Genomic DNA, 16,831 nt, shown 5'->3' with positions numbered 1-16,831 from the left:
GATAAACCTGCGCATATGTCATTGGATGAAAAGTCTCTAATGGCAAATTTAACATATGACAGCACTTCTGACAGTGATATTGGTTTGAGTACTTGGGATTTACACTCACAGTATGTTTTTCCCACTATTTGGCAGTTGCTTGTCCCACTTAGAATAATATAAAATGAAGGTCGTACTTGTGGCAACAGGAGAAAATGACTAAAACACAGTAAGCCTAAGGGACGACAAATGCAGCGTCGATCCCTTTTGAATGTAGAGGTACAAGTCTGTGCTTCTTATGTGTGAATCTATGTGTTCATATTCCGTCGATATCAACTTGGTAAACTGCAGTTCTATCCAATGTCACAAGTATTTTTTCACGAATGTATTGTAACTTGCCACTGGTTTCATGATTTTTATCTCTAGTTGCACTTATTTTTGAATCATTTTTAGAAACATCTATGTCTTCTGATATTACACAAAGTCTTGGAGTCAAAAAAATAATTCAAATATTTCATAAACCACGTAGGAAAGCGTTGCAAAACAAACATAATGCTTACGACACATCTAAAGTTCTCCTTTCTCGCCTCTTGGAGTGCTAGTGTCGCTCCAGCTGTCAAACAGCAACAACTTTTACAGCAGTGAGAGTCGCGACTGTTATGTTAGACTTCCCAACATTCAACTCATGGGTCAAATATAGAAGCACCTGATGCCAGGGAATTGTACAAGTTGTAAACTTTCTGTAAAAAGTTGACTGTATACAAGAGAAAAATGAACAGATTTTGATTTTTAAAAAAATCTTCTCTTGAAATATGTACTTCAGGTATCACATTCGGTTGCTGAGCAAAACTGACTGCTTGTTGGCCCTGTGTTGCCCATGTGAACAGTGTCACGAAATAAAACTTTATACTTAATGAAATGCGAATTTTGAAAAAATGTAATTTAATTTAATGATAAAGGAAACTAATTGTGTGCTCAATGAAAACTGCACAACTAAAACTCAGTGCTGAAGTATATTGTGAACACAATATTTGACTTCAAACACCAACAAAAATGAATTACTGCTTTACTCAGATGAAAATAAAAGTTTGAAACTACCAACACTGTTCACTGAAAACTAATCTGCTTGCTAGAACGACACCTGACAATCCCAACTATACACTCTTTGTTTGAGGTGAGATCTGCTCTGAAATATAAGTGACATACCTCTTGCTCAGCAGACTATTTTTGTGCCTGGAGTACTGATGGTCTCGAAAGTAAATATAAATCACCAGATGCAGATGGCTAAATGTAAATAACTACTATAAATTTATTTTGCTTGTCAAAAGCAATCTGTTCCTGTGTGTGTGATGTGAGGTCTAATGCACACACTATAATTTTGCTATGAAACATGGAGGTGGGTTTTATATTACAGAAAATCGTTGTTGAGAAATCAAAATCTGACTATTGACGAAAAGACTGTACAACATAAGAAGACTCTAACAATCACGAAATTTCCTCATTACAAAGAAAGTACAAACATTTCAACCAATTGAGTTATCTGTTACATAATGAAAAACAAAGAGATTAAGTTAACATTAATCTCAAAAGTTATTAGTTATCTGAGGGACAAAGATTTTCTTCAGTTAATGGTTCTGAAAAACAAACATTTCATTCTTGCACACGTCTTCATTACTTTTTAAATTCCTCCAAACTCTTCTCCAATAACAGACCTCATTCTCCTCGAAACTCCACTGCTCGCTACTACACCTCAAATAAGACTGCCCCAGAACTGCACAACTGACTGACTAGCAAGATAACCACAGATAAAACTAAACACAGTATCAGGGATCTTATTCACTACTCATGCAGTGCACTCATTCATCTTGTCCCAGTACTGTAATAGTGAATTATTTACAATAGCTGAAAATATATGAAACCTTACAAGGTAAAATAAAACTTTAATACATACACACACAGTTTGCTTGATGCAGCATTTCTTTCTTTTCTGTCATGTTCTTTCGACCTCTAGAGTAATATCATATTCTGTTTTGCTTCAGATTTAATGTATGCCTTCCTTTCATCAAATTTGTATTGGGACACTTGAGAAGTCGGTTTTCGAGAGCAGGGCTTATACCTAGCGCCATAGTAAAAACAGAAAATCTGAACTCAGTAGTGGCAGTTGCACATGTTTACAGCAGGAATGTGCCTCATCCTCTCTCATTATTGGAGAAATAATTCTTCATAATGAGCTTTGCAAGACAGGAAACATCTCCCCCAAGCAGAAACAGAGGCTGATCAAGAGACGAATGAGATTTTCCCAGGTATTGTTGCTACATTAGCGGTATCCACCAGCAGTGTGGAGTGCAGCTTCTCTTCACTTAAATTAATAAAACCATACCTTTGTACAATAATGATGGAAGGCATGTTGACTGGCTTGGCAGCCATACTGAGATATATCTGGCAGCCTACAACCAGTCGAAGCAATTGAAGAATTTGAAAAAAGTTATCCAAGGAGACTTGATATGCATTAAATGCGCAAAATAAAATTTTGTCACTTTTTCATTGATTTAATGTTTACCTTGATAAAGCTTACCTTCAGCTGGGTCAACTGCCTTCCAAGCTAAAATTCTGGATTTCGTCACTGATAAGGGTTATAATACCACCCTGACCCCAAGAGAAAATTTTACTAAAAACATTTATATTTTTACGTAAACCAGTTTCCAGATTTCTCAGCTAATGTAGAAGAATACAGTAACATGAGAAGTAAGAGCGTCGAAAATTCCTAGGAATTCTTGCAATTAGAAGCTCCATTTAATGCAAGTTAGTTTTCAGTTGCTTGCCTGAGTGTTAGACCACGTAGACAGAGTTGTGACCTCGCCTTTTGCAGAAATCAGTATAGCCAGTTAAAGGCACCTATACACAGACTAACCATACCTGCTGCTAACAACAAACTGATGCAGTAGTGAGTCCTCATTTAGTGTGCCAAACTACTGGAACTCTTGTAAGCCAGGGCAGTTAGAGAAAGACCCTCCACTAATAAAAAAAATAACAGGAAGGCTGACTTTTCTGAACATAAGTGGGAATGACTGAATAGAAACAGCATTCCCCTCACTTATACACTCACACATCAGCTGTCAGCATCATAGCACCTTCATAGTACTGAGTGAAATACTGCAATACTGCTAACTGTGAGTGCACACTTTGACTTTATATTTCCAAATCTATGATGCTGTCAAAGATGAGACAGTTTTTTTTCTATCACAGTTTTTAAATAAACTGTATGAGACATTTATTTCTTAGATTTCAGACAAATGCTTGTCAAAACCTTTTTTTATGAGTTGCAGTTTCTTGGAATTTAGTGTTGCACTAATTAACAATTTAAACTTATTATTACTATACTAAAACTTTTATATATTTCGTACTAAATGAGGTACTATTATTATATTAAAATATTTTGTGGTTTATTATTATTATTGTTATTATTATTATTCTAGACATCTGTGAGCCATTACAGTTATAGTGACATTAACTGACTGAACCTTCCCCATCTCAGAACTGTACCTTCGATCCATGTTTATCTGTACTCTGTGACATATGGTAGGCAGAGACACATTTCATTCGTAGAGGACATATGGACCTGAATGGCACAGCTGTTCATGGTTATTGTTTTCTAGCCTTGATTTGGAGAATGATTTACTGCAATGTTGCCCATCTATCTGTTATCTTAATTTGTGATAAGTATTGGTGATCCCTCATCATTATGCAATGGCTATGATGGTTAACTGAGATGTCAGCTGTTCTCTCTGAATTTAAGTACACACAGCACATCCTTGACACAGTGGCATCTGAAAAGCCCACTGTAGATACAACTTCAGAGACGCAGGGATCTGTATATTAAACACCAGCTATCTGTCCATGATCTAATGTACTGATATCCCACGACTTGCCTAAATTGCACTTGATACTTAATCGTCGTACTGATGACCAGTGTTATACATGATGACATGCTCAAAGATTTATTTGCAAATAAACGAATTTCATCCCTTTTTAATCCTATAGTTTCTCTCATTTTATTCAATTTCGAAAATAGTAACCTTTGGATTCCATAGAAATATTGGAACACGTGAGGCAATATTGACCTTACGACTTATCTTAGAAGAAAGATTGAGGAAAGGCAAACCTACGTTTCTAGCATTTGTAGACTTAGAGAAAACTTTTGACAGTGTTGACTGGAATACTCTCTTTCAAATTCTAAAGGTGGCAGGGGTAAAATACAGGGATCGAAAGGCTATTTACAATTTGTACAGAAACCAGATGGCAGTTATAAGAGTCCAGGGGCATGAAAGGGAAGCAGTGGTTGGGAAGGGAGTGAGACAGGGTTGTAGCCTCTCCTCGATGAAGAATGCTGAAGATAAGGTGGGTAGATCACGTAACTAATGAGGAGGTATTGAATAGGATTGGGGAGAAGAGAAGTTTGTGGTACAACTTGACTAGAAGAAGGGACCGGTTGGTAGGACATGTTCTGAGGCATCAAGGGATCACAAATTTAGCATTGGAGGGCAGTGTGGAGGGTAAAAATCGTAGAGGGAGACCAAGAGATCAATACACTAAGCAGATTCAGAAGCATGTTGGTTGCAGTAGGTTCTGGGAGATGAAGAAGCTTGCACAAGATAGAGTAGCATGGAGAGCTGCATCAAACCAGTCTCAGGACTGAAGACCACAACAACAACAACAAGTCCAGATCAGTCAATCATCCAGACTGTTACCCTTGCAACTACTGGAAAGGCTGCTACCCTCTTCAGGAACCACATGTTTGTCTGGCCTCTCAACAGATACCCCTCTGATGTAGCTGCACCTATGGTACGGCCATCTGTTCGCTGAGGCACGCAAGCCTCTCCACCGTGGCAAGGTCCATGGTTCATAGGGGGAAGAGATGATGTTGTTCAAGTAATACTTCAAATTGTGTAAATCATGTACAAGAATATACATTAATTCACCTATTGAAAATTATTTATTTCATATTCCACAAAGGAAATTATCATCATTTCTGCTAACATGTGAAACTAGATGTAAAATAAATAGTAATGTGATAATAGGTTTTGTAGGGGATAACAATATCAGCAAATTTCGTGTATAATTATAATAGTAGGCTCCAGATGGTACACTGGGAATCTGTTGTCTAAATACGAAATACGAGCTGTTCATGAATCCTTGTACAAGGTGCTCTGATATGCAGACGAAGCACAGAGGAGTTACAGCCACAGATGGGGAACTGGCGGCCCGTTGGCCATATCCGGCCTGTGACCAGTTTCAGTCCCACCTGGAGACGAAATTCATGGGGGATGAGAGTGAAGCGCTCACATTGTACTCCACTCGGGACGCATTATCGGATATTTTCGGCGACACTCGGCTTGCCTCTGGTTTCTCTCCTGTGTTAATAAATAATTGATGTCCCCTGTGAACATATTAGAATGGTGCAGCGGTTGAAATTAAAGGTCATCTATAATGAAATAGCTGCAGCTGGTTGCTTATATAGACGTTCATTTTTCTATGATAACATTTCAAGGTGCCTGGTACTCCATTTTCAAATGTTAACATTAATTTTGTTGCTGCAAATGTTGTTTCTTTGTTGTAGCGTTGCAGAATTTTGCAACAGAAGTTTTGAACAGGTTTCCAAGGACTCCATGTAATTACTGGAACAATCGTCTTAACAAAATGCTTACTTTGACACTCGATAACTCAATTCTCACCAAGATACCACTTTGGATTTGAAGCAGCTTGTAAAACATTATAAAAAACGATAATAATGATTCATAAATAAAAGTAAACATCTGAACATTAGATTAATATAAAATGAATGTACTTTCAAACACGCATGTTATAAGAAATAACTTGTTGGTGCGGTGTGTCGGGAAAGTGGTGACTTCCGTATCGGTGCATTATCCTACAAACATTAACGTCACGGAATCAGTATACATGGATGAATAAATGTTTGAAACAAAGAGTTTTATGATTCATGATATCTTTGTTTATCCACATCAATGGAAAATGGGCAAGACGGTTAGTCTGAAAGGCCATTAAAAAAACATATACTGTAGGTCACATTAACATTTGACATACTTCTTTACACAACATTATTCAGCATTATGAAAACAAAATTTTGTTGATGTGAATGCCGCCTCTGTGGCAGACTGATGAACCATCTCTTTGTCTTGATGATGCTCCTGTATTTTGCTCCTTTTCACTGTCCCAACCTCCTACAGTACAACAAAAAGCCCCCTGTGGCTCACACCCTCCAGTGATTTTCAGTGTGCAGGTTTCTGTGCTTGCAGGTGGGTGGGAAATCTTATTTGAATACAGCAGTTTGAAGAAGAAAGGTATTGCTCATTATTTTATCAACAATGGATAAATAGAGCTCCTTGACTGTTTATGAATACGCCCATCTTCTGTGGTTTGTACAGTTTCTTTTACATTTCTCGGTAGATTTTTATTATGTTCTAGATTTTTCGTTGTGCTCTACATTTCAGTTCATTTTTGCGAGATATACTGAAGGTATAGCGTAAAAGAAGACGCAGCTAAATTGCTAAATCCGTGCATTTCACACATTTTCTTCTACCTAGGCATATAAGCCGACTCCCAGTATTTCCTTTGTTGTGAGCAAAATCACTTGCGTGTCATAAATTCACTTCGAAAACTTACTTCACGTAAAATTTAAATGTGTTTTTCGTGTTGATGTATCAATACCCATGCAGTTGTCGTGACATATTTAATCATCAATTGTAAACATAACCTGTGCTTTTCATGTATGTGATATATTGTGTAGTATTATATCGTCAACTGTGAATGGAACTGTGCTTTACAGAAACTTTAGACACAATATCCTCGTTCACAGATAACAGCTCCCAAATTTCATTATATTTTTATGTGAAAAAGACATATTTTTGAGAAGTTTGGGACTCTCACAGCGATTTTAGAAAATAACAAGAGTTATTTCGTAATAAATCGGTGTCTGCTGTTTACATTTACTATAAGTACATAACATATTGTCCCACAGTAATTCTCTCTTTCAATAGGACTATATGTTGTCTGCATTAATTGTAAATTAACACAGTTATAGAATTTTCGTAGTGACCATAGCCTGTACAGCATTTCAGAGAAATAGTAAAATTTTTACCAAGTTTTCTTTGTTCTAATAGATATCTCATTTTTGGCTATAAATCACTCTGGTTCCAAAAGGCTGCTGGTAATGCTTAAGGCACGCCAGATTCACACATTAAAAGAGAATCAGCAAGCTTAGAATAAAATTATGAGTGGTGTCTGTTCCGTCAGACTTGTCCAACAGAACAGACCTCACTCGTGATGACAAGGCTTATGCACATATTTATATGAAATAGAGAATGGGTACAGAAAGGGTAGGAATGGGTGGGAATTTGTGAGAAATGTATATACACAGCTGGAAAAAAATTAGCACACTCTTTTAAAAGTGTACGAATCACTCACGATTTATTGTTGCAACAGTGTGGGGGCCATGCTTGCTCGAAGTGTTCATGTAGTTCTGTAAGAGTTGTTGGCTGACGAGTCGCATGAGTCACTTCTCACCCCCAACACATCCCACATGTGCTGGGATGGAGACAAGTCTGGATATCGCGCTAGCCAGGGAAGTTTCTGCACATCGTGCAGAGCACATTGAGATTCACAGATAGTGTGTGGACGAGTGTTATAGTGCCAGAACAACACATCAACTTCCTGTTGCAAGAGATGGGATAAAGGTGTGTGTGCCCATTGTCCTATTACCGATAATCGATTCGCAACAGTTCGTATTGACATGTCTGGGCTCACAAACTATCTTACTCATGATTCTCTGAAAGGCCCATCCCATCACTTGGAAGGCCACAATTCGACCCATTTCAAACTCACTAGGTTGGCTGTAGGAAGCGTGAGTGCATCTCTGTGGCAGTGTTGCCTGCTTGCTTCACATGTTAGCACCACACTGAGCCCTCTGACTGTGAGCATTCGCTATTAAAGGGTAGAAACAGATGGCGCCCTGGTAGCTATGCCACTATGCTAACTGTTGGCAGATGACGTTGAAATCATTACCAGTACATCTACTGTTTTTCGGGTGGTATATGGCGTCACCAGTCAAAATCGATGTCGTCTTTACAGACTTGTCTGAGGAGTCTGCTCTTGGCAGTGGTGAGCTGCGGACATTTTGTTTCCATCCCGGCAGCAGAGCTGCATGTATGCAGTTGTTTACTTCCCAGCTGTTGCGAGTCGCTAGGCACACATTCTAAGTATGGCACATTCCTATGTACAGGCACCAGTTAAAATCATTTTTCTTGCCAGACTGAGCACATATGATGCTTATGATTCCTACAAGACAGTCTATGTTTGAATCCCCTGGACATTGTGGTTATCCACTTCTCAGTTACAGCCAGCATAATTTATGGCAAGGTGATAAATGCCAAGAAGCACACAACTGTAGTGATCGAATTCGCTAACTCACTTAAGTTCAAACGCTCCGATGGTGACATCAGAATGGTTACAGTGGACCATACTAGCCTGGACTTGCACATCCTTAGAGTCTTTGAACTCTCCTTTGAGGTGCCAGCAAATGTTGTAACTGGGGCCTTCTGACCATACAGAAACGTGATGAGCCATGTGGTTGAGAAATGGCAGGTTTTTGACACATACAAGGTGTGGAATGGTGGAGGCTCTCCAATATTGTGTTTGAATTCAGGCACTTGTACAAATTTTAATTCATTGCTTTGGCCTGCATTATTATTGTATATAAAGGTGAGACACAATATATCTGAGGAACATCAATTGTGTGTGATTAATATATCACCTACGCCTGAGATAAAGGTGGGATTAACCCTATTTCACTCATTGCTAAGGTGCTTCTTCAGTATCGAAGAGCCTTGGCAATACTGATGCGAGTTTATAAAGGGCAATAGCAATCGGATGAAGTGTGAGTTGGAATTTGTATCAAGGAGAGCGACATACTAGGGCTGTGGCAGCTGCAGTGCCGGTGTGGCAGAACAGCTAGTGCATCTGCCTTGTAAGTAGGAGATTTAACTCATTGCTTTGGCCTACATCATTATTGTAGATAGAGGAGAGACTCACTACCTCTCAGGAACGTCAACTGTATGTGATTAATATATCTTCTTCTTCCAGAGGAGGAACAAGACCAATGCCATCACGTGGATCTGAGACCATGCATTCAGTAATGGCCCAATGGATGTACATGATTTTTGGAACTACATCCAGGAACGGCATTAATTAGGATCCCAAATATAGACAATATTTTTCGAAATACCTCTGGAGTGCACTACACTACCCATTGTACAGCTGGATCATCCATGGCGACAGAAAGATACGAGAAGATATGCAAGGACGATCTGACAGCGCGAGGATCCTAGGTGCTAATACCAGTAGCGTGACTGTTTACTTTATTTCAGTCAAAGGATGGACCTCCCTTTTCTTTCCTTTCTTCATGGCACGTTGTCAACCAGACAGAAAAAATAGTTCTCCTTACGGACAGTTTTTTTTTTCCTTCCCGAATCCCTCATCCCTCCTACTTCCTTTTGATGCAAAGGGACACCACAGCCAGTCCTTGAAAGACGTACCCCGCCCACTCTGCCTCTCTAGCAAATTCTTAAAAAAACATAAAGCAATTCCCACCCATCTCTTCCCTTTCTTTCCCCATTTTCTGTTTCATATAAATAAAGTTATGTGTTGAGTAATCTGTAAAATACTCCACTGTGCATTAGTTATTTGTTTACTGTTCTGCAAAATCTTGCACCAGGCATAAAGTAGCCCCACTGTCTTTACTGTTCTTGGGCAGGGGATGACTCTATTGCCATTTCAAAGCAGCTGGAAATGGCCATGACTACTGTCAAGCGATTAGAAGCTGCTGTGAAATAGTGTGTTGGGAGGGCTACCAAGATTTGTGCATCAGAGGTACCACAGGTACCTGACGTACTATCCTCTCCTGTGGGTGCTGACTCTCCCGCAGGAAATACAGGATCCATCATTACTTGTCCACATGACTGTGAGTGGCGTCTCAATGGCAGATCTTGCAGTTCTGTTCAGGGGAGGCAGTTCGAGGTGCTACCTTAGTTTGAAACTGAGACTGAGCCAATGAGACCCGCTTCATCTGCACAAACACATGCTGTGTCCTGTGTCAATGGACAGCAAACGCTAAGGGTAGAGGATTTAATCGTTGACAGTTCAAATTTATGGCGAACAATGGTAACACTTAGAGAAATGGCAGCAAGGGATAGGGAGGAGCACAAGGTGCATTCAGTGTGTATGTCTGGGAGCCTCATTCAATATGCTGAAGATGCTCATACTTAAGAGGCTACTCTGGCAGCCATTGAGGGAACAGGTTGTAACCAACTAACTGCAGATTGTTGCCCATATTGGAACAAACTATGCTTGTCATCTGGGCTCAGACGTCAAACTCAGATCATCCAGCGACTAATAGAGAAGGTTGAGAACACTAGCTCACAGTCTGCAGCATTGTCCTCAGAATGCCTGCCCCTGGTGCAGAGTTGAGTGGAATGCCTGAGCCAGTGACAGGGAACGTTCTATGACAAGCTAGGCTCTGGCTCGCTAGACTTGTGTCATAGGGTTAAGAGTTGAAGGATCCCCCTAAATGGATCACATGCACACTGCACATCAGAGGCAGCTATCCAATTAGCTGACTGTATGTGGGGCACAGACGAGGTTTTTTTTAGATTAGACGACTCTCCATTGAATCCAGATAACGATAGCTGTAGAAAACCCAGAAGTATCGGTTTAGGACCCAAAGAAATCCCCCCTACACGAGAGAGTTTCAAAATCCTAGTGATTAACTGCCAAAGCATTCGCAACGAAGTGCCAGAGTTCGAAGTGCTCATAAAAAACACTGAAGCTCACGTAATAATAGGCACAGAAAACTGGTTAAAATCTGAAGTTGACAGCAGGGAGATCTTTGTGGAACATTTAAGCGTATACGGAAAGGACAGAGCAAAGGGAAATAGAGGTAGTGTATTTGTAGCAGTGCAAAAGACGCGCAAATCCACCGAGAGAGAAACTGAAGCTGGCGTGTGAGACTGTTTGGGAAGACTCACTATATAGGATGGGCATCACATTATAAAAGGATCCTTCTGTTGACCACCAAACTCACTTTCTCATGTAACCGAAAAATTTAGAGGAACGCTCAGTTGGCTTGTACATACATTTGCTAATCATGCTCCAATCGTCGGTGGAGACTTTAATCATCCAACAATCAACTGGGATGATTGTAGTTTTGTTAGTGGTGAGCGTGACAAGATATCCTGTGAAACATTTCTAAATATCTTCTCTGAAAACTGCCTACAACATAGTTCGGTACCCCACTCATGAAGGAAATATATTGGATCTAATGGCAACAAATAGACCTGACCTCGTTGAGGATGTCCGCATCGAAACGGGTATCAGTGACCATGATGCAGTTGTGGTAACAATGATTACCAAAATACAAAGACAACTAAAACAAGCAGAAAGATACACTCCTGGAAATTGAAATAAGAACACCGTGAATTCATTGTCCCAGGAAGGGGAAACTTTATTGACACATTCCTGGGGTCAGATGCATCACATGATCACACTGACAGAACCACAGGCACATAGACACAGGCAACAGAGCATGCACAATGTCCGCACTAGTACAGTGTATATCCACCTTTCTCAGCAATGCAGGCTGCTATTCTCCCATGGAGACGATCGTAGAGATGCTGGATGTAGTCCTGTGGAACGGCTTGCCATGCCATTTCCACCTGGCGCCTCAGTTGGACCAGCGTTCGTGCTGGACGTGCAGACCGCGTGAGACGACGCTTCATCCAGTCCCAAACATGCTCAATGGGGGACAGATCCGGAGATCTTGCTGGCCAGGGTAGTTGACTTACACCTTCTAGAGCACGTTGGGTGGCACGGGATACATGCGGACGTGCATTGTCCTGTTGGAACAGCAAGTTCCCTTGCCGGTCTAGGAATGGTAGAACGATGGGTTCGATGACGGTTTGGATGTACCGTGCACTATTCAGTGTCCCCTCGACGATCACCAGTGGTGTACGGCCAGTGTAGGAGATCGCTCCCCACACCATGATGCCGGGTGTTGGCCCTGTGTGCCTCGGTCGTATGCAGTCCTGATTGTGGCGCTCACCTGCACGGCGCCAAACACGCATACGACCATCATTGGCACCAAGGCAGAAGCGACTCTCATCGCCGAAGACGACACGTCTCCATTCGTCCCTCCATTCACGCCTGTCGCGACACCACTGGAGGCGGGCTGCACGATGTTGGGGCGTGAGCGGAAGACGGCCTAACGGTGTGCGGGACCGTAGCCCAGCTTCATGGAGACGGTTGCGAATGGTCCTCGCCGATACCCCACGAGCAACAGTGTCCCTAATTTGCTGGGAAGTGGCGGTGCGGTCCCCTACGACACTGCGTAGGATCCTACGGTCTTGGCGTGCATTCGTGCGTCGCTGCGGTCCGGTCCCAGGTCGACGGGCACGTGCACCTTCCGCCGACCACTGGCGACAACATCGATGTACTGTGGAGACCACACGCCCCACGTGTTGAGCAATTCGGCGGTACGTCCACCCGGCCTCCCGCATGCCCACCATACGCCCTCGCTCAAAGTCCGTCAACTGCACATACGGTTCACGTCCACGCTGTCGCGGCATGCTACCAGTGTTAAAGACTGCGATGGAGCTCCGTATGCCACGGCAAACTGGCTGACACTGACGGCGGCGGTGCACAAATGCTGCGCAGCTAGCGCCATTCGACGGCCAACACCGCGGTTCCTGGTGTGTCCGCTGTGCCGTGCGTGTGATCATTGCTTGTACAGCCCTCTCGCAGTGTCCGGAGCAAGTATGGTGGGTCTGACACACCGGTGTCAATGTGTTCTTTTTTCCATTTCCAGGAGTGTATATACGTTCAGTAAACTAGATAAAAAATCAATAGTGTCATATATCAATGAAGAACCTGAAACTTTCAGCACAGGGCAGGAGCTTGGAGAGGAACTTTGGCACAAATTTAAAAGAATAATTGACCATGCACTGGATAGATATACACCCAGTAGAAAAGTTCATAATGGGAGGACCCTCCATGCTATAGTGTCATTGTAAATAAACTTCTAAAGAAACAGAAATTTCTACATAATAGATGTAAAACAAAGTATAGGGCTGTAGATAGAGAGACACCGAGTGAAACGCATTTGCCTGTCAAGAGAGCACTCCGTGAGGCCTTCAATTTGTACTGTACCAGAGTAATGTCGAAATTTCTATTACAAAATCCAAAGCCATTCTGGTCGTGTGTAAAGGCTGTTAGCGGTACCAAAGTTAGTGTCTAGTCACTCATGAACAAAACAGGAACTGAAATTGAAAGTGGCAAAGCGGAAGCAGAGATGCTTCATTGTGCTTTGAAATGTTGCTTTACAAAGGGACACCCAGTACTATTGCCTAATTTATTCCTCGTACAACTGAAAAGATGAGTGAAATACACTGATGAGCCACAACATTATGACCATCTTCTTAACATCTTGTTTGTCCGTCTTTGGAAGGAAGGTATGTGGCATCAGATGTGTACGTACGCACATGTCATATAATTCGCGTACATAACGGGCCGCTGATTTGCGTGCGCGATGATGACCCCTGATAGCGACGCAGATGGGTTCCATAGGCTTTACGTCAGGTGAATTTTGTCGCCGAGACATCAACGTGAGTTCACTACAATGTTCCTCGAACCACTATAGCACGTTTTTGGCTCCGAGACACGGACAGTCATACTGCTGAAAGATGACATCGCCGTCGGGGAAGACATCAAGCATGAAGGGGTGCAGGCGGTTCGCAGTTGTCGGCTTGTCTTCGATTACTACCACAGGTCCCACGCAAGCGCAGGAGAAGTCTCCCATAGCATAATACTGCTCCCATCAGCCTGCGTCCGTGGCGCGTTGCACGTTTAGAGCGGCCTTTCACATCGATGACGGCGTTTGTGGAGACGACCAGCGACCTAGTGTAGTAAAAGTATGATTCACCGGAAGAGACAACAAGTTTCCACTGATCAACGGTAGAATCCCAATGGTCGCGTCCCACCGATGACGATGTCGTTGGGTCAACATGTGAACACGTAGAAATGATCTACTGCGGAGCTCGATGTTCAACAATGTAGGATGAACGGTGTACTCTGAAATCCTTGTGCGTCCACCATCACTGTGCTCTTTCGGCAGAGATACCACAGATCACCAACTATTCTATTTTACAGAGGAGACAAACCTCCGAACCCCACATTCTGTGAAGGGTCATGGACGTCCAACCATTTAGCGCCTAGTGATAATTTCACTCTTTTCTATCTCTTTCCGCAGATGATCACGACACTAGCACTTGAACATTCGACTAGTTTCGCCGTTTTCGAGGTACTCGTTCACAGGCTCTCATAATAATAATCTGCCCTTTGTCACAATTGCTTGTCTCAATGGATTGTCCCCATTTGCAGCCCATATTTTCGCTAGGGTGGTACCCCGTCCGTGTCTGCCCCGCTTACATACTTTTGTTACAGCGCAACGCCGCCAGACGTCATCCAACGTCACGGTGTGCAGTGATCATAATGTTTTGGCTTCTCAGTGCGGGTATTAGTGCCAGTGGCGTTGAGAAACGCCTGTAATCGTGAAAACTGAACAAAGCTCCAGCGCCCAGTTGAGTCCCTATGAGATTCTGTACCCAATTTGCGCTGAGTTAGTCCCTATAATCTATCGTAGATCCCACGAACAAAAAACTGTGCCTAGCAGCTGGAAGAAAGCACAGGTCATTCCTGCCTGCAAGAAGATGGCGAAAGTGATCCACAAAACTGCCGTCCAATATGTTTGACATCCATTTGTTGTAGAATCTTAGAAAATATTCTGAGCCCAAAGAAATGTATCTCGAGCAGAGCTATCTCCTGCAAGCCGACAAGCACCGATTTCAAAAGCACGATTGTAAGGGATATCAGGCCAAATTTGTGACTGGATTGAGGACTTCTTGATAGAAGGGACGCAGCATGTTGGATGGAGAGTCATCGACAGATGTAGAACTAAACCGGGGAACTGTGTTGGGTCCCTTGGTGTACAAACTGTGTATTAATGACCTCGCAGACAGCATTAATAGCGACATCAGACCTCTCGCTGATAATGCAGTTATCTACAATGTTCGAACGAAACTGCACAAATATTCACTCAGATCGTGATAAGATTTCAGAGTTTGGCAACTTCCTTTGAATATTCATAAATTTAAAAGTGTACACTTTACAAAACGAAAAAACGTAGTGCCCTATGAACATAATATTAGTGAGTTACCGCTGGAATCGGTAAACTCATACAAATACCTGGGAGTAACGGTAGGGTCATGAAATGGAACGATCACAGAGGCTTAGTCATGGGAAAAACAGGTAGCAGACTTCGGTTTATTGATAAGTAAAAGCAGTCAGCCTACAAAGGAGACTGCTTGGAAATCACTCGTGTGGCCCATCCTAGAACATTGCTCAAGTATGTCGAACCCGCAGCAGAAAGGACTAACAGGCGATACTGAAAGTATGTAGAGAAGGACAGCACGAACGGTCACAGGTTTGTTTGACTAGCAGAAGAGTATCACAGAGATGTTGAAAGAACTGAACTGGCAGATACATGAAGATAGATGGAAAATAACATAGCCTCAACAAATGGCTCTAAATGATAATACGATACTGCAGTGCCCATGTTTGTAAGAAGCACGAAGTATCATTGCATCGGACTTATTACAAACACAGGTACTGCAGTATCGTATTTATCCGCCAATGCCAGGCTAGCGACTTTCGAGTAAAATGTCACCCTACAAAAGAATTACAGTTGGTGTACGAGTGCAGGTTAATGATACATCGACGACGGCATATGGAAGTTTGGGTCTGGCCGTGAAGCGTGCACGGATAGCCGAATGGTTAAGGCGACCGCTCGCCATAAGTGGGAAATCCGGGTTTGCTTCCCAGTGTGGCATTCTGATCTACAGTTGAAGGTTGTAACTGCGAATACATTTCCTGAATTAACTCATGACTACAGGAATATACTACAACCCCCTACATATCGCTCCAAAAGGGATCATGAGAACACGATTACATTAAGTGCAGCACGCACAGAGGGATTTAAACAATCATTCGTCCCACACTCCAGGATAACTTTGGGTAACGCATACATGTGTATACAGCAGTGAACTACGCTAGCAACATTTTTTTTATTGTCTTGGGCATTAGATATGAAATATGATACGGGCTCCAGTCGGTGAATCAGAAAAGTGTTATTTCCTTCATTCAATCGAAACAATAGTATGTACGTATGGCGTCCACACGTTTTCAGCTACGAAAAAATGCAAAACAAACCTTGTACACGACAGAAGATTAACAGAAAAATGCGCAAGCCATTGAAGATGGGTGTCACGCAGGAAAGTGATTTGGAAGAATAGAACCGGTAGATATAATTACTGCCTCTCCTGTTGGAGAATTATTGTAGTCCTCGACCTATCGTCAAAGACTTGCGCAATTGCGACCCTCAGAAAAAGACATCGAATAGTGGCCCTTGTCATAATACAATAACATTCATAAATGCATATCATGGCAAGACATCCGTGAAATTATCGTTGCAGGTCTCCAAATCATTACCTTTACTCGTGCAGTAATCCTAGCGCGAGGAATCGTTAGTCCCGCAACAATACGAAAAGAAATAAACTTCGCACTCAGGCTTTTGAGTGACTGGTTTTTGAGCAATGGCAGCCCCATTGTGGCAGCAGACAACGTCGTATCTGCACTAGTCTTACTGGATCGTGCTAACGCTTGAGAAATATCT

Source organism: Schistocerca nitens, chromosome 2 (genome assembly GCF_023898315.1).
Source record: "Schistocerca nitens isolate TAMUIC-IGC-003100 chromosome 2, iqSchNite1.1, whole genome shotgun sequence".
Classification (NCBI taxonomy): Eukaryota; Metazoa; Arthropoda; class Insecta; order Orthoptera; family Acrididae; genus Schistocerca; species Schistocerca nitens.
Note: the sequence above shows the minus strand (reverse complement) of the source record.